This window comes from Dama dama, chromosome 32 (genome assembly GCF_033118175.1).
Source record: "Dama dama isolate Ldn47 chromosome 32, ASM3311817v1, whole genome shotgun sequence".
Taxonomy (NCBI): domain Eukaryota; kingdom Metazoa; phylum Chordata; class Mammalia; order Artiodactyla; family Cervidae; genus Dama; species Dama dama.
In genome coordinates, this window is record NC_083712.1 from 8,534,850 (window position 1) to 8,557,387 (window position 22,538).

The 22,538-nt window shown below is 52.7% G+C and overlaps 1 protein-coding gene across 1 annotated transcript in view; it reads left to right on the top strand.

Annotated features, from left to right (window-relative positions):
- Positions 1-22,538, top strand: part of DLGAP2 (DLG associated protein 2) — a 629,281-nt gene that overhangs the window by 235,329 nt on the left and 371,414 nt on the right. The gene's annotated exons all lie outside the window — the stretch shown is intronic.

Consider the following 22,538-nt stretch of genomic DNA (forward strand, 5'->3'; position numbering starts at 1 on the left):
TTCTTAATCTGCAAACAAAAACCTCCCTGATAGGAATGGCGTATGGTTTAAGTGGGAACATATGTGTAACGCACACAGATGGTGCAGGGCGGGCATGGTATGTGTTCCCACCGCTCTTCGCTGTCCTGCGAGGTTATTTATTGTTTTAAAGAGGAGGACATAGTCCTGGGTTAGCAGGAAGTAAGTGAAGAGGGCGGAAATCGGCTGTGCCACATCTGACTGCAGAACCAGTGTTCTGTGTGTGAGTTGGGCTCTCCTGGTGTCATAACGGCTACGTTTAGAACTTGCCTCCTTGGGGTGACAATGGTGACTGGTCAGTTATGCCTACTTTCTGTGACCCAAGAGAGACCTGAGGCTGTCCATGTGAGACACCCAGCATGTGTGGTCGGGTCTTACCTTTTCTGCTTAAAGTGATATCCAACAAGAGAGTACAGTGATGAATACTGGTGTTGTGTACTTGGACTGCACAGTCTGGATCATTGGTCAGGTTAGATTCTTTGGGTAGAAATAATGTGCTTGATTTGGGGCCCCAAGATCACAGGGGTCTGAGACCAGACAGGGCATCAATGGGCGTGGCTTTGTCTACGGTTCTGCCACTGAAGCCCAAGGTCCAGGAGCAACTCCTTCTCCTCATGGGTCTCTTATTTTCTTTCCAAAAATGAGCAGCTGCCATCTACTCCCCTGGGGACTTCCTCTGGCTTTAAAACTCAGTGTACCTGTAACTGTGAGTAAGTGATTTCCCCAACTGTATTGATACAATATGAGCCATCTACAGAGGAGAAAAATGGAAAAATAGCCACGATGTTACTGTTTGAGTCGCAATTGGAACTCAGCTTTTCAGGAAGTATCGTAAATTATGGGCTTCCCTGGTAGTACAGTGGTAAAGAATTCACCTGCCAGTGCAGGAGATGCAAGAGATGCCTGGATTTGATACCTGGGTCAGGAAAATCCCCTGGAGAAGGAAATGGCAACCCACTCCAGTATTCTTGCCTGGGAAATCCCATAGACAGAGGAGCCTGGTGTTGTAGAGTCATACATGACTTAGCAACTGAACATGCACACGCACTCATGGTAAATTATAGGATTTCCAGAATGAGATTGATAAGAGATTGACAAAGTGAAGTCTCTGTCAATAAGAAGTTACATCCTGTTTTAGGATAAATTCCAAAAGTATGTCCCAGGGGAGAATGATGATGAGGATGTCATCAATGATTTACTATAAACCTGTTGTGTCTGAGTCTTTATACTGTAAGGAAATATCCATTTTCTCTTAAGTTACTGGGAAAATGTGTGGTAACACTGTGAGCAGTGTTAGAAATTTAAATGCTTTGAATGTGAGGCCTCTTATACCTGGATAATCTTAGGGCCTTTAAGGTTTGGGTGCATTTTCCTTCTTGGTTCCCACCCAGGGTCCCCCCACGTAGAAGTATCCAGCCAGCACAAGATATTTGCGCGTCTTCCTAAACTCCTTATTTAGTATCCCGTGAGAATAATACTTAGCCTCTTCCCCTTTGTTAAAGTTAAGTTCATTGTGATTTTCTCTCTGGTTTACTGTAGGAAAGGTAAGACACATCAGTTCAGTTCAGTCGCTCAGTCATGTCTGACTCTTTGCGACCCCATGAACCGCAGCACGCCAGGCCTTCCTGTCCATCACCAACACCCAGAGTCCACCCGAACCCATGTCCACTGAGTCAGTGATGCCATCCCACCATCTCATCCTCTGTCATCCCCTTCTCCTGCTGCCCTCAATCTTTCCCAGCATCAGGGTCTTTTCAAATGAGTCAGCTCTTCATATCAGGTGGCCAAAGTATTGGAATTTCAGCTTCAACATCAGTCCTTCCAGTGAACACCCAGGATTGATCTCCTTTAGGATGGATAGGTTGGATCTCCTTGCAGTCCCAGGGACTCTCAAGAGTCTTCTCCAACACCACAGTTCAAAAGCATCAATTCTTTGGCACTCAGCTTTCTTTATGGTTCAACTCTCACATCCATACATGACTACTGGAAAACCCATAGCCTTGACTAGAGGGACCTTTGTTGACAAAGTAATGTCTCTGCTTTTTAATATACTGTCTAGGTTGGTCATAACTTTCTTCCAAGGAGTAAATGTCTTTTAATTTCATGGCTGCAGTCACCATCTGCAGTGATTTTGGAGCCCAGAAAAATAAAGTCAGCCCCACTGTTTCCCCCATCTACTTGCCATGAAGTAATGGGACCAGATGCCATGATCTTAGCTTTCTGAATGTAAGACGCATAGAAGAATATACTCTGTGACCCCACATCCAGCTCTGAAACAACTGCTGTCACCGAGGCTAAATGGCAGCCACTCCATGCGACAGTAGACGCGGATCCGCAGGGCTGTGGCCACGCGTGCACGGTGACACACAGCTGGACTCACCTCTGCAGAGGGCAAGCTTGGGCTTGTGTGCGCCTAGGGTTCCAACCAACTTTTATCCATTAATCATAAGTTGTAACATACTGTGCAGCTGTTTTAAGTGTTACTATACTATATGAGTTTAATACTTATGAGTATTTCATGTACATATAATTTTTTTCTAACCCTGTCCCCTTTTCTTGATCTTTAGTTAAAAATTTTCACTGTGACATGTAACACCACCTAAGAACACACGTGTGTTGAGAAGCCTCAGTGTTTTCTCTGACTTGAAGTGCATATTCTCAGAGACCTTGCTGCATCGGGTCCCAGGGGGTGGAGACCCTGCATTTTGCACGAGCTCCCCGACAGACTTGGATATGGGGCCACAGGGGCCCCATGGAGCCTGTGGCGGCAGGGAGCGCAGCCCGGGGGTGGGGTGCGGGGCGCAGGGTGCGGCTGGAGGTGGGCATGCAGCCGAGCAGGGCGCTCCCTGGGTGACGCCCAGGTGCCCGCCTGTCTCAGAGCCTCCCGGGAGAGCTGGCCCCAGGGTCCACACAGCGTCTTCAGGAGCCACTTGGTTGAAAAACAGCTGCCCATGTCGTCTTGGCCGCAAGGAGCTCTCAACACAAGACTGTTTTATTGTTGATGTAAAGCGATCGCACAGCGCAGGCACATGTGAAGACAGATGTGTCTTCAACGTGTGGGCCCAGATCTTACTAGTCTTAATGCCTCTGTATAAGATGACGCACTAAGAATATTTTATTAAAAAAACACAAGAGAGAATTTTAGACTGATGGCGTGCGGTGAAGGATTTGCTCCTGCGTGATTGGTACTAGCGGCGCTTCTTGAGCTCTCAGCTCCCCAGTCGCTGCGTGGACAGTAAAGTCAGGCCCGGTCCCCTCGTCACTTAGTCCTGTGGGGGAGCCCTGCTTGTCCAGGGGTCTCCAGGAAGCCCCAGTGGCCCCTCTGAGGGGCCCTGGGCCTTGCTGGGCAGAGTTCCTTCCTCTCTGAATGGAGGCTGTGGAGGGAAACAGCTGTTGGAGGCTTATTTTGTTTTAAACTCTGACCTGGTAGGAATTCCTAAAAGTGTAGATGCAGACATATTTCTGATTTCCCATGCACACCACCTGAAGTTCCCAAGGAGGCAGAGGAGCCTGCCCTTCCAGCCCGTGTCTCCCAAAGCCCAGCTTGGCCCCAGGGCGGGTTGTTGAGCCCTGAGCCCCGCAAGCAGGCGCGTCGCCAGGGGGCTCGGGGCCCTCACAGTCCACCAGCCTGTGCCTAGCTCACAGCCCCGCAGCCCTCTCAGGTAGGACGCTGCGTAGGATGGGCTCCGTCACCGTCAGGGGACCGCGCTCTCTTTTTCTGCTCTTCCCTTCTTCCTCTCAGGCCTTTATTTCATCTCTGCATAAGCACTAAGGATTCATTTACATACAGTGTAATTCATTTACATCCATGTGATGGGCTTAGTTATAGTGTTTCAGAAAGGGGGTTTGCGTTTCTGAGAGAGGAGTTGCAGAAGCATCAGGTGCTTACAGATTCCTCCAGGAGACTAGAAATGCTTATAGGTCATCCATAGTATCAGATTTCAAACTCAGGGCCTTTCCCTAAATGCCTGTCTATGCACCAAGCCCAGGTGCCCAGGTTAAGCAAATGTATGAACCTAGGAAGAGAACCAAGGATGTGACATAATTAGTATATTTGTCGACATTCCTTCTCATTGTGGAGTTATTACACCATCAGGCTGAGCTTTAATTCATACGTGGGTGTGTTTACAGACACAGGAAGTAGGTCTAATGAGCACTGCTCTTTGCTTTTTTTTTCCCTTCAAAAGTGGTGAATAGATCCTTTATGTTTGATTTTGCAAATGTGGGGTATTTGAAACACTCAGAGTCAAATCATGGGTGACCTGGAACCTTCTCTGTCCCTTTGGGCAAACTGTTTAGTCCTCAGGCTCCTAATCTATACAGTGCCTTCCTCACACGACTCCTGTGAGGTGTGAGGCAACATAAATGCCTCACACACACTCAGCAAGCAAGTTAGAAGCTCTCACAGGAGGGCAGATGAGACCCCAGACTTTGTCCTGGCCCTGCAGCCAAGACATCCTTGAAACCAGTCCTGAGCAAATGAGGAGGGAAATGATCTAATGTAACATGTGTGGGCCATGAAGAATGTCTCAGAAGAACAAAACTAGAGCCCTGAGGACCAGCAGGGATTGGTTAATGGAGGCTGTGCCAGGAAGCAGGATGATCCTGGATTGAGTTGGTTGATGGGTATTGCAGTAGGAAACAGGGTAATTCCTTGATTGAATTGCAAACGGCCCAAGTCATTCTGCCTGACTTGCTGGGAAGTAGCGGGATGTCGCCATAGCAACCAAGCCTGCAACCACTGCAGGTTGGCAAGTAGCAAAAAATCGTTATAATATTTAACAACCAAACTTTAATATTTTATTTTCCATAATCATCACTGTAGTTTTCCCTTCTTAACAGAATGGATTCTCATCCTATTTATTGAAACTTGTTCCACACTGCACTGAGAGCAAGGACTGTAAGGTTTTTATTTGCCAAAAGATGAAAAGGGGCCTTTTGAGGAATTTAACTTTTATTTGGGTCTTTTTGTGTAAAGAACCTGTCGTTAGTGCTGCAGCTAATTTGATTGTTACACTTGGTTCATTTCTTGGTTTCAGGATTAACGTTTGTTTTCTGGGACCTGTTCACCATCAAAAGTGCTAAAAGTGGTGGCTAAGAGTTTGCTGCAGTGTTTCTTGGAAGGTTTCTTCCTTTATTTATCTCTTATTTTCATTTTCCCAGTTAGAACACGTGCACCTACACACAGAGTAACACAGAAACACATGCATAAAGCCCCAGTAGTTATGTATGTATTCAAACATGGTGTTTAAAAATCGTGCCCTGCTATTTTAGTGTTTGTATTAAACGACCAAGCTTCGCTCTTAGACAAAAATCTTGAGTTTATAGGGAGCAGTTCCACCTAGGATTTGGGGGCCAGTTTTACCATCACGCACACGTCAGTCTTTGGATCACTGGATCATCAAGATATTCTAACTCACTATATATTAGAATACATCACGTCAGTGCAAATATTTTTGTATCCATGGAATTCCTTAATACTAGAAAAATTAAACAGAACAATTTGTCATTTCCCCCAGGATTGAATGCCCAGAAGTTGTCAGATAATGGATGACTGCTTACTTTAAATAAAACAAAACTGCAGAAATTAGTTTCTCAGAAACTAAGATTATTTAGAACATTTATATTTACCCTTTTGTATTGTTGTAGTTTTGTTCTATTATAGTTCTCAAGATTTAAAACTGTTTTGTGGACTGAAAACAATCTCCTCCCAAATAATTAAATTGTAAAGAAGAGCCATAACTTACCTAGAAAGATTTTTCATCGTCAACTTTTTTCATTAATGCTTTTTGTTTGTTTGTTTTATATAAAGCACTGGAACAAAATAATAACAGTCTTCTTAGCCCATGGCACACAAAAATAGATTTTTCTTCACTGAGTATTTAAATTGCACATGCAAAATTAACTAGTTTGCTTTTATAGCAATACATGCTGAGGTGTCACATGCTCAGAAAAACAGTTACACATGTAGGCTCAACTGTCCAGAAGGTTTTACTGAGAAATCAAATCTATGAAACAGTTTGGTAGAGAAGACACTTTGTTATGTGTCTAATAGTGTGATGAAACTTAATACAACAGTCTTGCAACATAAAGTGGTTGCTAGTGGATCAGGGCTGGTAAGATCTATTCTAGGGGAGATGGAAGGTGAGTTCATTAAGGGCTTCAGCTTATTAAACTGGCAAACTAATGTCTGTTTTTCATTTTAAATTTTAAGGCCTGTGACTTAGAATCATTCAAACTTTTTGAATCTCCTCCTTCTGCTCTGAGTATAATGCGATAAATGATCCAGGCCCTCTACCCATGTAATGTGAGGGCTTTATGTGGTTTAATGTTTGAGTTAGATAATAAATATGTTTGCACTACTGAACAGTCCTGTTGACAGACAGCTCTCTTTCAGAGTGTGCAGTCGGACGCCTGCCCTCTGTCTGTGCCAGGGCCGCCCCAGGACGGGGGGCACAGCCGTCCTGGGGCTCGCCCCCTGCTGGGCCCTCCTCCAGCCACACCAGGCGTCCGACTGCAGCCGGCCTCCAGTGTGCGACTGTGGGATGGCTGGTTCCGCTCGGGAAGCTGCTGGGAGAGTGACAGAGCTGGCCTTGAGCCTGGATTCATACTTCATAGACATGGGCAAAATATCTGGTCCATAAACCTCAGCTTCTCAGTTCTAAATGGCCATGTGAGCACAGAACAGAGACGGGGCACGCTGAGCCGGTGTGGTCCTGGTGACGGCGATGTGGAGATGCAGACCCGAGCGGTGGGTTGTGGTAGGGAGGCAGTGTGGACAGCAGGCCTGCAGGGCAGCGGAGCTCCGTGTCTCCTCGGAGGAGGAGAGCCGTGGCAGGGAGCCAGTGTGGATGGCGGCCATTCACGGCGGGAGAGCTCCACGTCTTCCCAATGGAATCCTATCAGGACCAAGTTTCATCCTGAGGTCAGCCCTTTGTTATATTGCAACTCTCTGCATCCCTCTGTTATTAAGCAACTCCTAATGACATTAGAGGGTTTTAAAAAATTGCGATTCGTGCTCCCCAGGCTGTTTCTTGTGACAATGTTTGGAGTAAACGGTTTCTGTCAAGTGCATGATGTGGAATCATTTTCTGAGAGGCCTGGCCGCTGGCTCATCCACATATGATGTCAGAGCGTGCACAGAGTTTGAAAGTCTGTATATTTCAGAGTTTCGTTTCGCTGCCTGAGTTGTGTACCCTGGGGAGGACTGTTGTCATGGCTCTGCCCGTCTCTCTGCTCTGGCCTCCCCAGCTTCCTCCCAGCAGGCTCCTCTTTTTTGGGTTTTGACTTCAGGGCTTTTCTCGTTTGGGGTGTGCATTTCAGGTAGTTATTCTTTTGTTCTCTCGGTTGCTGTTGGACAGAAAAATTGCATTCTCTCTCAAGCCAGCAGGACCCAACTCAGAGGTCCCAGCAGCAACAGGAGGAAGTGTGCAGAGAGACAGGGTGACTCAGGGCAGGTATGGTTTAATGCTAGCAGTCCTGTTAGCATTGCCCTGGACGTGACATTGACTTCGGAGCTGGACAGAGCATGACCTGCATTCTGACTGGGCCAGAGAGCAGCTCCAGAAGTCACTTTCTGGACAGACCTGTGTCCTCAGTTGTAGACTGGAGCTACCACCACCCGCCAGACGGCCTGCCGTGAATAGAAGCAATCACGCCCGTGTAGCTTCTGAAAGCATGGCAGGCAGCACAGTAACAAGTTACCCCCACTTAATCTCCTTCATTTTCCAGTGAATACAGCCAGCCTAGAGATAATGTGTTGTAAAGAGAGAGCCCCTTGAAGAGCTGGAGACAGTTCTTCTGTGTCCAGGCTGAGGACTCAGGGTCAGCGGAAATAGTCGGACCCTGATTTGATAAGCACCCTGTGAGATGAACACTTCACCCACACGAAAATGACTGGGAGTTGTGAGGTGATTCCTGCAAAGCTTTATCTCTAAGGTCTCAAAGTTTTCAACCCCAAAATAATTTTGACTGTGGGACACATGAAGTCCTTAGTGGATAGATGTATAGTTGCAATGAATTAAAGTTAGTAGTTTCTATCAATTTAGATTGTTAGGTGACATGAGCAACTTAAAATACATTCTAACACAGGTAAACTTGGATGAGGTAGAGTTCATATTAACTCAAAGATTCAAGTGCTGCATGTATTTGCAATTTTGCTGCATTATTTCCATTCTGATAGCTGTGTCAGCCAGGGTACAGATCTTCAATGGACTAGTTGTGTCTCCATTCTGTAGATAAAAAGAGCATTGCTCTAAGGACTCTGCAGGTTCCTTGCTGTCCTTGTAACTTACTAGCTGGTCTGTCTCTTCATTCTTATGTCTGCCGCTGAAAGAAGATTGCGACTCTCTGTTCTGAACACCCACAAGATCCTCTGGAGGTTATAAACAGAGACCATGCAGGCAAGAGAGCCTCTGGGATAATTTTCTCTGAATGAGATTTACTTGTGAACAGCATGTGGCCTTTCTTCCTGAAGAGTTGTGACTATGTTCATTGATACCAACTCTAGAGGTTAAAATGTGCAACCAAGAAAACAAAAAGAAAGATAATCTTTCGTATAATTAAGCAAAGCAAAGTACTTGTTGAGGCTTTGGTGCTGGGAGATTTAAAAAAAGGCTCTGCGTTCCTGTTCACCTATTTACCGATTTGCAGTTCTTCATCTCTGTTAGGGCTCCAGCATAGAGCTGCAGACAGCATGAAACTTGTTCTTTGTGTTTTAGATTTTTGGTTCTGCATGAATTTATGCAGGAAAAAAAAAAGGAAGTCACTAAAAAGAGGGTGGTTTCCATACCCATAGCTCCTTTGAGAAGGATGGGTGTTATGTGGCTTTTTCATGTCACCATGTGAGGTGGGTGAGGTGGAGTGGTGGATACAGGGATAGGCTGCTGTTGGGCGTTTGGTCTGATTTACTCACAGATTTTATTTTCTTGGGCTCCAAAATCACTACAGACGCTGACTGCAGCCACAAAATTAAAAGATGCTTGCTCCTTGGAAGAAAAGCTATGACAAACCTAGACAGCATATTAAAAAGCAGAGACACTTTGCCTACCAAAGGTCCATCTAGTCAATGCTATGGTTTTTAAAGTAGTCATGTACAAAATCATGTACAAATGTGAGAATCCCTCCTGATCCTCCCCCTCCCTCCTGATCCTTCCCCTCCCCCTGCCCCCCTCCTGACCCTCCCCCTTCCCCTGACCCTCCCCCTTTCCCTCCCCTCCCCCTCCCTCCTGACCCTCACCCGCCCCCACTCCTGGTTCTCCTCCTCCTCCTCTTCTCCTGGTTCTCCCCCTTCCCATCCCCTGTGGGTTCTCAGCTTTTAAACTCAGACTCAATTGCTCCACCACAGTTCTGGGACTGTGGGCAGCAGGTGATGGGACTTGGCAGCCTCCATAATCACATGAGCCCATCTGCTGTAATAAACTTTCTCTCATCTGTACACGGATCCATCCTCTATCAGATATGTTCTTTGAGGGGCCCTGCCTGACACTACCCACCTGCCAGGGACTGGCCATGCGGCTGCAGTTGTCCAGATACTGTGGAGCGCAATCCAGTCTGTCCACAGGGCTCATTCAGCATGGCTGTTAGTGTCCACTCATGCAGCAGGTTTCACATCTTGGGTGGTATTGAGATAGCCCAGACACTGGTGTTGATGAAGAGGAGGTCTGTGGAGGTGGCCAGTAGGTTAGGGCTCTTTGAAGTCCAGGGTTATGGTGTTGCTGAGGGTGGACCTGTCTCAGATGTGGTTCCTGGACTGGAGTCCCTTGGATACCTCTGAGGGGGAGGTCGGTGCTGGTCTGAGGCTGGTCCGAGGGCTGATCCTCGGGCAAAGGATGGGATGGGGAGGGACGCTGATTGACTTGGCAGGTGACCTCACACCTTGAGTCTGTTTTCCAGATGACAGCGCCTGCCTGTGTCTACCCCTACCCCAGAATAGCTAACTGAACTGTGTTTGGAAGTTTGGTATGTGTGAGTCAGCTCAGCAAAGCTCTGTTTATGGACTGAGGGTTGCATGCAAAGCAGCCCTTCCTCCCCGACTGCACCTTTCCTCCTCCCCCACCCCTCCCCCAACCTACCCGTACCCCTCCCCCACCCCCCCAACCTACCCCTACCCCTCCCCCACCCCCTCCTCCTCACTGCTCTCTCCAGGGTCAGAGAAAACCGCATAAAGAGGCGACACGCCCCATGGAAGTCACTCTGGGCATAGCACAGGAAGGCTTGGCGCCAAGACTGGGAATGCAGTGAGGATGTGAGTGATTGTTACTCAGAATGTCATCAGTAGTGTAAATCACATGTTTATTGAATGCCAGAAATTTTGAGGTGTTTCTTGGTCCTGGGGCTCCAGGAAAGCCTGGAGAAGATGTCCAGACGGCAAACTAGTGATGCTGGCGAAGCTTGCTGCGCCGGCCAGGAGGGTCTCAGGGATGCAGGTCTGCCCCTGAGCTACTCATGAAGTGCGCACGAGATGTCCCAGGGAGCTGACCCCCGAGTAGATGCGGGAATGTTCCAGGACACACAGACTCGCATGTGCTTCCTGGGGCTTCACAGCCCAGGATGGCTGGCGGGGGCTGAGGCAGCAGGGTCGTGTTGACCGGGGCCTCAACCAGCATTGTGGTGTGCACAGGGCTTGTTTTTTCTGGGGAACCAAGGCCGAGCCGGCCGTGCTGTCCCCTGGCTTTGGCATGGCTGGTGGGGCCTGGAGGTCCCGGGCTGCTGACGCCACGCTCCAGGAGCCTATCCTTGGACTTGGGGCCCATGCTGAGTCCACGATTGCTGCGTGTCCAGGTCCCTGATCAGTCATGTTTGCATAGATCCTGTTCCTGGGAAGGCCATGTTCTGAGGTTCCAGGTGGACATGAGTTTGGGGCGATGGCAGCGAGTGCTGTCCCCACAGGACACGCCTGTGTTCAGCTCAGTATGCGGGGCACCATCTTCCTTGAGGGTGTCTGCAAGGTCCCTGCCAGAGCCTCCACAAGCCCCTAAGACCAGCCCAAGCTCGCTCCTGTTCCGCGGTCCCTTGTTATCGCTCACTTGAGTCCCCATTCATGGAGACCTGTTATAACTTTGTGTCCTGAGCGTGGCAGGGTGGGCTGGGTGTGGATTCCATGCTCTAGGTGCCCCGTGAGCTGCCAGCTCTGGGAGACGAGCCTCTTCCAGTCAGCAGCACTTGGGCTGGGAACTGGTCAGATGCTAACTCAAGCCCAGAGACACACACGCAGGGCCCCCAGAGCCTCGGTGAACGGCTCAGGGTGTGTACAGTGGGTCCTGGCTCATGCTGGAAACCCTCAGTCTTCATGCACTGACCAGGCTGCAGAATGGGGAGCCTGGCATGGATGGACTGCTTCTCCCTCGTAGGGAGCTGGGGCCCTGGGGAGGGGCAGGGAGATCCCAAGGGTCTGCGCGCAGGGTCTGCCGGCTCCTTTCGGGGTCTCCGCAGGGCAGCTTGACAGCACCTCTTGATCTGCCCCGGGTCCTCGCTGTCTATGTTCCGTGGGCACCCACAGCTCCCCTCAGAGGACGGGCTTGGTCAGCTGGGCTTCTGCCTGGGAGCACCCCCACCCCACTCTGCAACGAGTCCTGGAGAGTGAGGGCCGCAGGGGTGGGGCTTAACTCTTGGAGGAGGCAGGTGATGGGGCCCAGACCACTGCCATCCATAGAGCAGCTTCCCCAGGGCCTCTGACCAGGCTGCCCACCAGGCTGCTGGAGGGGCCCGTGAACTCCGTGGCCCGTGGGGCTGCTGGGTGGGCCCTGTCTTCCAGCCCAGGAGGAGGTGGGTGGTCCGGAGCCCTTGGGTGGCGGGTTTCCCTGGGCTGTAACTTTTCAGACCCCGGGGAGCCCGGCGGGACTGAGAGCTGCCTGGCGGCGGGGCCTCTGCTGGGCCTGCCCACTCACTTTCCAGAGGCCGCGTCGGCATTGCTGACGCTCCCCAGGAAGTTGCCCATTTATGGCCACTAGAGCAAATGATATCATCACAAGAGGTGGCTTCTGTCTAAATGGGGATCATTTGTGAAATGAGATTATAGACGTTTCTCTGGAAAACCAGGAGGCCGAGCACCCGCCTTCTGGACCCGAGGTCCGGGGGCTGGGGCAGCAGCAGAATGAAGGCGCACCACCCCGGGGCCAGTGCGCTCCCGACCAGGGGGGCTCCCTCCCCTGCCTGGTGCCGGGCGGGCCCCGCATCCGCAAGGAGGCGACTCCAGCTCCGTGTTTTCTCTGAAGCTTGAATATATGGGCCATGCATCGCAGTCCATGCCCGCCCTGCTGCAGTGCACTTGTCTGCTGGAGCCCCGTGGCCGCCTGGTCCACGCCGTGCCTGCCCGGCCCGGGAGCGCGCTGAGCTGCCTGCGGCCTCAGTCTCCTGCAGGGACGGTCCACCCTCCTCCCCGCAAACGTCGCCCCCGTTCGCTGAGAAGCCTCCTGCTCTTTGCATTCGGACGCTGCAGGCAGCACGGCCAGAGTCTTGCCTTGGTAAGTCCAGGGTGACTGGTCTCCACTTCCCCTTGGAGGTAGAGGCACTCCCACCCGTGTGGTGGCCTCAGGCAGGCAGCCAGAGCGGTTAGCACGACTAGTCAGTCTCCGGGAGCAGCTCGCCTCGGCACTTTGCAGCAGGCTCTCTCCCGTCCTCCCCCCAGCATACGTTGCTCTGCCTCTATGAGTGGGACACTCATCTTCCCCAGACTGGCAGCAGCCCCAGGAGCACCCTGATTGCCGTGGAGGCTGAGGGAGAGGGCTGGCCCGGCGGTCCAGGACACCGCTGTCATTCTGAGAAGACAGAATCAGTCTCCAATTAGCCCCGGTTCCTCTAATCACTGAGCACTGGAGCGGTGGGTAAGGCAGGCACAGTGCTGGCTGCCTCTCCGTTTATTAAGGCAAGGCTGCAGCAGCTGGGCTGCTGGCTTCAGTGTCCCTTTGGGAGCGAGTAAATCCAGGGACCTGCGATTATTAAAACCCGTGTTTTCATGCAAGCCGTGGGGAGAAGAGCCTGTGAAGACAGCTTCCTTTGTAATGCCTGCTGCAGCCAGAGCCCCGCTGCTCCCGGCAGCTGCATTAAATAGGATGAAAGGATAATAGGAAGGTCTTTGAGATGCTGGGAAGCACTGCTTGTGTTTATGCCGAGAAAGCTGAAAGCCCCGTAAGCAGGAGGTTTCGGTCTGTAGCAGGCGAGCTGCTGTCCTGTCCTGGCGGAGATGACGGTGCTGGGTGTGCAGGGAGCCGTTGAGGCTGGAGACGAAACCAGCTTCTGAGCGGCGTGCTGGTGGAGGGTCCCCGCAGGCCGGGCCCCTAGAGGGCTGTGGGCAGCACCTGGCGAGCCTTGAGCGGCGGGCTGAGGGCGCTCCTTCTTGCGCTGCTGCCCTGCTCTGCTGACGCTGTTGTTCTGCTTTACCTTGTGCGGAGCACGCCCCCTCTGAAGAGAAGCGGCAGCCCTCCCGAAGGAGGGCTGTCGATGGGGTCATTATTCACTCAGGCATCTGGGGAATTGGTTTACAAGTTCCTGCTGTGAATGGCCAGGATGCCTTGTGTGTAGACAGTACACTCTGTGAAGACCCGAGCACGTCCAATAAGAAGCACTCACCGGTTTGCCGTGTTTAGGTGAATATTGACTGTTTCATTCATAGTCTTGTCCCCAGAGCTCAGGTGTGTCTCCACACGCAGGCTCTGTGTCACTGTGGAGTATGTGGTGATCTTTGACCTATCCGGGGAGCAGAGCTGTCGGTGGGACTTTCTCTGGCTTGTGAATCACACTTTGTTCTCAGCAACAAGTGTTAGCCCAGGGTCAGCGGTCACAAACGTCACTCACTGAACTGGGGCCCTGCACAAAGGGGCAGGGTCCCCGGAGAGCGATTAGGAAGGGGCCTTGGTGGGATTCGGGGCTTTGCAGACAGTTTGATTTAGACCAGTTTGATTTAGCTGCACGTGTGGGGAGGTCTGGGCCGGCTGTGAGCAGAGGCCACCCAGGGAGCAGATGACATCTGACCCTTCAATTCTCAGTCTGGGTTTGCAGCCCTGATTCAACAAGTGTTGGCGAGTAACAAGTATCACTTTTTTTTTTTACCAACTCATTTTCATCTATTTATGGCTAAAACAAAAATGAATAGCGTGAAAATAAGTCTGTAGGTAACACTGTTCAACTTGGAAAACTGACTGCAAGGTTATACCCAGTTCTGTGAACATGTCAGAGCAGACCTCTGCAGTCCACATGGAGATGCCCTCGGAGGCTGGCGTGTGTTTGGCGGGTAAGCGCTGGCTTCCTGCTCCGCTCAAACTGGCAGCCGGAACTCCAAAGTGCTTCTTGTTTTCTAAGCAACGTTGCTTCATTTAAATGCTGTTTAATTTGGTAGCTTTCTTTTTCTAAATGAGCAAGTCTTAACAGTAGAGGACCAGACTGACTGCCTCTCAAAAATACAGACTCCACGCAGGCTGGATGGCAACCTTCCACATGCTGGGCTCTGTCTGAGACGAGGAGTGCTTGAGACAGTTTCCTCTCCTCTGGGTCCACTGCAGGCTGCTCAGGCCTGGGTGCTCATTAGGAGGGAGAAAATGAGAACGTCACACTACAGCTGCCTCAGCACACACCTGCCTCACCCCTCCACACACACTCCTGATCCAGCATCACACACACACACACCTGCCTCACCACACACACACACACACACACACACACACTCCTGATCCAGCATCACACACACACACACACACACACACTCCTGCCTCACCACACACACACACACTCCTGATCCAGCATCACACACACACACACACACACACACACCCCTGCCTCACCACACACACACACACTCCTGATCCAGCATCACACACACACACACACACACACACACCCCTGCCTCACCACACACACACACACTCCTGATCCAGCATCACACACACACACACACACCCCTGCCTCACCACACACACACACACACACACTCCTGATCCAGCATCACACACACACAGCTGCCCCACCTCTCAACACACACGCTCCTGCTCCAGCATCACACACACACACACACACACATACACACACCGTGTCACCACACACACATACCTCTTCCAGCATCTGTCACACACACACACCCCTGCCTCACCACACACACACACACACACACACACACTCCTGCTCCAGCATCACACACACACGCTCCTGCTCCAGCATCACACACACACACACACACACACACACATACACCGTGTCACCACACACACATACCTCTTCCAGCATCTCTCACACACACACACCCCTGCCTCACCACACACACACACACACACTCCTGATCCAGCATCACACACAGCTGCCCCACCTCTCAACACACACGCTCCTGCTCCAGCATCACACACACACACACACACACACTGTGTCACCACACACACATACCTCTTCCAGCATCTCTCACACACACACACCCCTGCCTCACCACACACACACTCCTGATCCAGCATCACACACACACAGCTGCTCCACCTCTCAACACACACTCCTGCTCCAGCATCACACACACACACACACACACCTGCCTCACCACACACACACACACTTCTGCTCCAGCATCACACACACACACACACACACAAAACTGTGTCACCACACACACACACCTCTTCCAGCATCTCTCACACACACACACCCCTGCCTCACCCCACACACACACACACACACACACACACTCCTGCTCCAGCATCACATACATACACACACACACACACACCTGTGTCACCACACACACACACCTCTTCCAGCATCTCTCACACACACACACACACACCCCTGCCTCACCACACACACACACACACCTGCTCCAGCATCACATACACCTTTTCCATCATCTCTCACACACACACACCCCTGCCTCACCACACACATGCTCCTGCTCCAGCGTCACACACACACACACACCTCTTCCAGCATCTCTCTCACACACACCCCCCGCACACCCCTGTCTTAGAGGACCCCTCCAAGGAGGCAGAGGTGAGTGCACGCAGCCCTGGCCACGGGCTGGGAGGCACAGGAAGGCTGTGTTGAGGCTGCTCTGTGGTTACAGTCCCCTTGGGGTGCGGAGCTCCCGTTGGGACCAGACACCCCCGCTCTGTGTGTTTGTAACCCGCTGCACAACGTGTGTGTGGTATTTCTGAACATACACTCCCACACGCTCATTGTGACCGCCTTGGTCCCCATTTGAACACAAATACCCCTCCCGGCATCTCTGCTCAGGGATCCACACTCGGGGGCTGGTGCCTCAACTCTTCAGTCAGTACATTCTTTCCAAAGACACAGCATCTGCCAGAAATTTGATCATCGGGTCATTATTTTATTCATGATTATTTCAAGATAATAACTGGTAGTAAAATTAGCATTCTTCCTCTGACTAGCATCAGGGGAAAAAGGTCATAACACTTCTATTTAGAGAATAGTTATTGTGAATAGCTTTCCTGTCCACACATATTTGAGAAAGCTGCGCCACATTCAGTGGGCCCGAAAGCAACATGTTTGGTGGGGTTGTTTCGTCCTGTCACGTCTCACTTGGCAGATAGTGTTTGGTCCCCACACCTGGTGGGTGAAGGGCGGGACGCGTGCTCCGGGCCCTCTGGGTGGCCGACGCCGGGCAGAGGCCGCCTGCCACTCCCGCGGTGCAGGAGGGCTCTGAGGGTCCCTGCAGCGGGGGTCTGCGCCCCTGGGTCTCATGCCAGCGTGCAGTCGTGTGGAGCCGGGCAGCTCCTGGTGCAGGAAGGGCCTTCCTGAGCTGCCAGCGGGAGGGGTAGAGCGCTCCACTCCAGGTGTCAGCACGGCTCTGCTGGCAGGGACCTTGTGAGGGTCGGGGTTTCCAGTCCGTGCACCCCACCCGCGCCCTTCCTTGTCCTCAGGCTGCGTCCAGGGCGTGTGTGGTCCACTGGGCCAGGAAGGCTGGCTCAGCTGGCCGAGTGCACGTGTCACCAACAGGTCCCTGCAGGGCCGGGCTGTGCTCTGTCCCGGTCACGACTCAGAGCCTCCCTCCAGGCCTGCAGCCTTCCCGCCCGCTGGGCCCTGAGCACTGTCCTTTCTCTCCCGCTGACCCTGCTGGCCAACCTGCGCCAGCCTGTCCTTTGGCTTCATTGCTGAGCTGAGTCGTCCATCTCCTCCATCCAAGAAAGAGTGGGCACTCTGACCTGGGCCTCACCCCACCCAGTTCTAGGCCTGTGTCCCCACCCGATATCCACGTGTCCCTGCCTGCAGGTCTAGACCTGCTTCCCTCATGTCCTGCCCGGTGAGTGGGGATGGAGGGACTGACCCTCTAGTCCCATGGGGATGGGGGTGCTGACCCCCGGGTCCCGTGGGGATGGGGGGGCTGACCCCCGGGTCCCGTGGGGTTGGGGGTGCTGACCCCCAGGTCCCGTGGGGATGGAGGGTTGCACAGCTGTTTCAGGACATGATTCAGCCGTGGCCATGGGGCATCAGAGGGGGAGGGGCACCGCTGTGCAGATGCTCGGGTTCTGGCCTCCCACCACATGCGCCACCCTGCTCCCTTCAGTCGCCTCCTGGGCTGACTCTTGTCTGTCTTCAGGCCTCCTGAGTTCCACTCACCCCAATTTCTAGTAATTCATCTTTCTCAAAGCACTTGTGACTAGGCTCCATACTCACAAGGACTGTCTGGGGCTTCACGGTGCGTTTGTGTACATGTGGTTTGGATTTTTCCTTTTGTATTTTTATTAATTTTTTCATATATATGTGTGTGTGTGTGTGTGTGTGTGTCATATCTGTAAAATGCGTATCCTTTATTACCCATTTACTGAATCAAAGAAGGAATTGTTCAGAGTGTGCTGGTCTGATGAGGTTCTAGGAGCTGCGTGCGCGTGAGGCCCGCTCGCAGCCTGGCCAGAGTGTCCCTCCCCGCGTGAGGGGTCTCCACACAGGGCAGCTGGCAGGTGAGTGTCGAGGGCCAGAAGCAGGGACTCACCACCCATCCGCCTCTTGCTCTCCCTGCTCCCATTTCCGTCGGGACTCCTGGAGGCTGTGCTATAATTCTCACAAGAAAGCAACTTCCGCCCATCACCTCTTCACCATCTTTGTCTCAGGAGTGTCTCTTGAGTGTCCGCTCAGTCTGTTGAAATCTTCATGTTTGTTCTCAAGGATAAGCGTGTTCTGCAAAGCCCAGACGTCAGATCTGTTCTTGTGTTATTCTTGGGAACATGGCACCTGCTGAGTTTTACTATGGGCCCCCCTGGATTCTGGGCCCCAGAGGGAGGCAGGTCTCAGTTCAAAGATATTTTTGTTTTCTAGTGAGAGAAACTGCCTTAGTGTCTAATTCCTGCAGCCATAGGCATTAAACATTGGGAGATGGAAAGGAATTTCCCCAGCCCTATTCTTTCTTATTATCAGATGATGAAGCTGTGAGGTGATTTTGAAACATCGTCTGCTCTGTTCATTGGATTATAAGTAAATTCTCAATACAGTTCCACCCAAGAAAATTCAGCACTGCTTAGCAGAGGACAGCCAGCCTCCAGTGGAGCCTGGTGCCACCATCAGGGTCCTGCTGGAGTCAGCGCAGGGAGCTGGGCTCCGTCCAGCTGCTGGACGGCTGTGCAGTGCTGAAGCCTGGGTGCAGCTCAGTGAGCGCCGACCATGGAGGCCAGGCCCCACCTCGGCAGGGCCAAGTGCACACTCCTCCTGCCTCTGATGGAGCCGCAGGCCTGGGAGAGGCCACACCTAGAGGATGAGACCCAGGGGCCAGGGAGGGCTGGTTTCTGCCAAGGCTGTGCGGCATAGCTGGCCCAGGAAGGGAAACAGTCCAGGAACTGATCTGGTGACCCTTCTGTCTGTCCCCCTCCCCGTCCCCAGTGTCATCTTTTATGCCCCGGTAAGCCCCCCTGGGCCGAGTGGAGAGCTCTCCCTGTTCTAATGGGAGGGCTCTGCAGGGCAGTGGGGCATCTTCTGCCCAGCTTCCCAGCGGGCTGCCTGTTGGAGGTGGCCTGTCTTCCGTCCATCCTCGTGGGAGGGGCCTCCTGGGTGGCCAAGGGCAGAGCCTGGTGTGGGTGGCCAGATGCCTGCCCGGTGGTCCGTGGTCAGGGGGACAGCTTGTCCGCAGTGTCAGCAGAGCCTGCCGCCCAGCCCATCTCCTGCCCGCTATCCTCTCCTCGGTGGGGAGGGGACCAGAGCCATTTAAATACCAGAAGCTCTGTGCTCAGACGCAGATGCGCTGGGGCCATGGTCAGTGGTCTCCCCACGTGAAATGGGTCCCTGGCCACTGCGCTTGGCTCCAGTCAGTGTCCGTGCAGAGCTGCGGCTCCGGGCGGTCTATGTCAACGCAGCCAGCACAGGCCTGTGGGCTGAGTCCTCTGCCTTGTCCGCAGGGTGGGGTGGGGAGGCTGAGGGCCCATGCATGTGAAGTGTGTCTTGCAGAGAGGAAAAGCATTTCCTAGGGATAGCAAATTAAGATGGGATGTTTAGGAAGAGTGCTCTCTCAAATACCCTCAGGTGGCTGGAAAAGCTGGGCACTCATCCTCCTGACGAGGAGGACATGGGGTGGGGCTGCCCTGGGACGGGCTGAGTGTCCCTGCATGCCCCCCACCCCACCCTCCTCACGGTGGGCTCCTGGCCTCACCTGGATTATCTCCAGGTTTCACATGTGAGCTGGGTCTGCCTCCTCCCCCTGCAATGTGTGGATTTTGGGAAAGAAGGAGTCTTGGTGCCCCAGGTCAGTGACCTCCCTGTGCTGAGGTCCTGGGTTGTCACCGGGTCCAGAGAGAGGGGCTTGAACAACCAAATCTATTGTCTCACAGGTGGGAGGCTGAGCATCTGAGGTTGGGGTGTCCTGGGGCCCCTCCTGAGGTTCCAGGCCTCCCTCCTGCTTTGCCAGCATCGTTGGCTTCCATGGGTACAGACATGCCTCACCCCAGTCTCTGCCTTCCTCTCTACCGGTGGTCTCCCTAGGAGTGTCTGGGGCCAGACTCCCTCCCTCAGTCTTGACCAGTCCTGTGCAGGCTCTGTGTGACCCCTCCTCACTGATTGAGTCTAAGACCACCTGTCTCCAGTATGAACCCCGCTCACTGATGGCATCTGAGGCTGCCTGTTTCCAGTGAGGTCACATCTGAGCTGCTGGGGGTCAGGACCTCAACATGCAGGTTTGGGGGGACACAGTTTAATACGTGATCTTGGTAGGAACTGGTCTGGGGTGCAGCTGTGCTATAGCCTCCTGTGACTTGGGGAGCAGGGTGGGAGCAGTGTGGTGATGACCTTTTCCTGATTCTGATGGTCACTGAGCTGTTGCACATTTCGCACAAGATCATGGGACCGCGATTCTGTTCTTGGCTCCACAGTTGATGGGGTTTACATGTGTGGATGCTCAGTTGTGTCCGACTCTGCAACCCCGTGGACTGTAGCCCACCAGGCTTCTCAGTCCAGGGGATTCTCCAGGCATTGGTTTCTGGGTTGCTATTTCCATTTTAGGGATTTTCTGGGCCCAGGGATCGAACCCATGTTTCATGAATCGGCTCAGTCTTTACCACTAGCAACCTGGGAAGCCCCTGGTGCACTTTAGATCTACAGCATGAGATGAACATGTCTTCTGTGTTAGCCTCTTTTATTCCTTCGCAGAATAACCATCTTGCAACAGTGATGCCTACACTCACCTGGGCACTGGAAGGGCATACACTCAGGGCTTTGTAAACTGACAATTGCCATATGACATTTATTGGGAAATCTGCCCAAATTCCACACCTGAGTTTTGTGCTAAAAATGGTCTCATGAAACCCTGAAGACACTTCTGCTGTGCATTTGTCCCTCAGGGGAGGAGCAGCCCTTCCCCCAGGTGTGACCCTTCGTCACCCACTGAGAAGAGGACCCCCCAGGTGTGACCCTTCATCACCCACTGAGGAGGGGACCCCCCCCCAGGTGTGACCCTTCATCACCCACTGAGGAGGGGACCCCCCAGGTGTGACCCATCATCACCCACTGAGGAGAGGAGCCCCCAGGTGTGACCCTTCATCACCCACTGAGGAGAGGAGCCCCCCAGGTGTGACCTTTATCACCCACTGAGGAGAGGACCCCCCAGGTGTGACCCTTCATCACCCACTGAGGAGGGGACCCCCCAGGTGTGACCCTTCATCACCCACTGAGGAGAGGAGCCCCTCAGGTGTGACCTTTATCACCCACTGAGGAGAGGACCCCCCAGGTGTGACCCTTCATCACCCACTGAGGAGGGGACCCCCCAGGTGTGACCCTTCATCACCCACTGAGGAGAGGACCCCCTCAGGTGTGACCTTTATCACCCACTGAGGAGAGGACCCCCCAGGTGTGACCCTTCATCACCCACTGAGGAGGGGACCCCCCAGGTGTGACCCATCATCACCCACTGAGGAGAGGACCCCCTCAGGTGTGACCTTCATCACCCACTGAGGAGAGGAGCCCCCAGGTGTGACCCTTCATCACCCACTGAGGAGAGGAGCCCCCAGGTGTGACCCTTCATCACCCACTGAGGAGAGGACCCCCCCCCAGGTGTGACCCTTCATCACCCACTGAGGAGAGGAGCCCCCAGGTGTGACCCTTCATCACCCACTGAGGAGAGGAGCCCCCAGGTGTGACCCATCATCACCCACTGAGGAGAGGAGCCCCCCAGGTGTGACCCTTCATCACCCACTGAGGAGAGGAGCCCCCAGGTGTGACCCTTCATCACCCACTGAGGAGAGGAGCCCCCCAGGTGTGACCCTTCATCCCACCGTGTGTGGCTCAGCCTGGCACACTGCCCTCCTCCTGGTGACAGCCCTGGACTTGGGCTGTTCCCATTCCCGTCCTGCTGTTTGCATGGATTCCCCCAGCCAGACTTGACCCCAAATGCAGAGGGGTCCTCAGGCTGCATGCTTCATGACTGTTTCCAGCTCTGGATATGCACGTGAAGGTCAGACCAATGAGCAGCTGGACCTGCTGTGTCTTGGGGCTGGTCACCCCTGCCTGCTACTTCCCTGTCCTGAAATGGGAGTTAGCCTGGACTCCCATCTTCCCAGCCCCTCCACACTCTGCTGTTTCTCCTAGTTTAGAACATCTACTTGTCTGCTGCTGCTGCTGCTAAGTCACTTCAGTCGTGTTCGACTCCGTGTGATCCCGTAAACGGCAGCCCACCAGGCTCCCCCGTCCCTGGGATGCTCCAGGCAAGAACACTGGAGTGGGTTACCATTTCCTTCTCCAGTGTGTAAAAGTGAAAGTGAAGTTGCTCAGTCGTCCAACTCTTAGCGACCCCATGGACCACAGCCCACCAGGCTCCTCCATCCATGGGATTTTCCAGGCAAGAGTACTGGAGTGGGGTGCCATTGCCTTCTCCGATCTACTTGTCTGGAAGAATATTAATAATGAAGTAAGCACAGCAGCTAGAGACATCTTTGTAAAATTAATAGACTTTAGTTTTAAGAGCAGTTGTAGGTTTATAGAAAGATTGAGCAGAAAGTACCCCCTCGTCCACAGTTTCCTTATTTTAACATCTTGCATGATTGTTGCATCTGTTACAGTTGAAGAAGCAGTATTGGTATATTATTGACTGGAATCCATGGTTTACAACAGGATTC